Source organism: Amia ocellicauda, unplaced genomic scaffold (assembly GCF_036373705.1).
Source record: "Amia ocellicauda isolate fAmiCal2 unplaced genomic scaffold, fAmiCal2.hap1 HAP1_SCAFFOLD_57, whole genome shotgun sequence".
In the NCBI taxonomy this organism is placed as follows: domain Eukaryota; kingdom Metazoa; phylum Chordata; class Actinopteri; order Amiiformes; family Amiidae; genus Amia; species Amia ocellicauda.
In genome coordinates, this window is record NW_027102987.1 from 465,203 (window position 1) to 466,789 (window position 1,587).

Below are 1,587 nucleotides of genomic sequence, written 5' to 3' on the forward strand. Positions count from 1 at the left end.
ATCATTTTGTCCTAAATCCTCGCTGTAAAAGGCCTTAATATCGGGGTATGACCTTCCTTTAGATCTATGACATAAGAAAAACACACAGTGTTGACCAAAAGTGAAGGTCTGTAGACTTTGTACTTGATGACCGCTGTAAATGGTTTCTTGACAGTTGTTGAGCAGAAAGTTATTGATCTTCCGAGGGAAAGGTCTGAAATCCGGGGGGTTTCCATAGGAATCAAAGAATTCACCACGGTGGTCCTCCCTTAGATAAATAGCCAGCCAGTGTTCTCCGGGCATATTTTTAGGGTGTGTGTTGATTATGTACATTGCGGGTAAATTCTTGATCTTAAATTTAGGCAGCTGGTCGCAGGCGTAGACTCCTTGAAACAGTTTCCGTGAACAGGCCATAGCATTCATGATGTGGTTGAGCTCTCTGGTGTTCATTTTAATAATAATCATACAGAACGTTTCTCCTCTGTTTCACCTCAATAATGTTGTCAAACACAGCGTACACGACCATATTTACAGTGCGTGGTAGAGGCTGCTTGAAACGCATCTCCAAACGCATATTGCCCATCTTCACCAGCGAAAAATGTTGTCCACACTCTTCGTCAGGGGTCAGGTTGAAGCCTTACAGGGTGTAACCGCTGCAGTATTCCCGGCGATCGATCAGCAGAGGTTGATCCTTGAGATGGCGACCCGTAGCCAATACTAGACTGTAATATTCACGAACAGCATTGCCGTTTTCAAAGTCAGGTTGAAAAGGTCTGGATGGAACCTGCACCCCATCGACGTACAACGCTATAAATTCCGCGTTATAATGTTTAAAGTTAAAGGGATTCTTGTTGTAAACCCCGGTAAATGCATCATTATCCACGAGCCCAATAATAACCTGTTTTGGGAGCTGTCCTAGAAACAGATTTTCCTGGTTCATCACTCTCGTCCCTGCGGGGATACTGTGGACTTTCATATAGACTCTTTCGATCGGGTACTTGGCGTTAGCCGTCATTAACTCCTGCGCATGTCCTAGTTTAACCGCCGGGGAGACGGACACTTTTTTCACAAACAGCGAGGCCGATAATATGGTCAGTTTATATTTTTCAGTACCAGGGGTCATCAGACAAAAAGCATTTTTACTACGGATCATTTTAATTTTAATGTCTACCCCGTTGAGCATGAGTTTTTCTTGGAAAAATATGTCTGCATGAATATGCCCCATTAGCTCAAAGGTCCGCCCTTCTGTTGAAAAGGCCGTTCTTTTTTGCAAACCCTTATTGAGTCCCTCTGGATCCTTGTCGTCCATAGCTCCCGGGGTGTCTTTGAAGAAAAGGCCAGGGCTGAACTGTTTGCTTAGGGTCTCCTCACTATAATTAAGGATACACCCTATCATGGCTCTATAGGGGTAAGTATTGCTGCTTTGACTAATGAGCCGATCTCCCAGGGTCACATCCACCTGTGAAAACATGGTGGCCACCGGGTAATTGAGAACCCCAATGTTGGTCGTCTTCTCGATTGCATCGCCATCCTCATCAGCCACTTTACAGTTCATTAAAATAAATGTGTTTTTCAAATCAATATAATCCTCGCCATTGCCTGCTATGA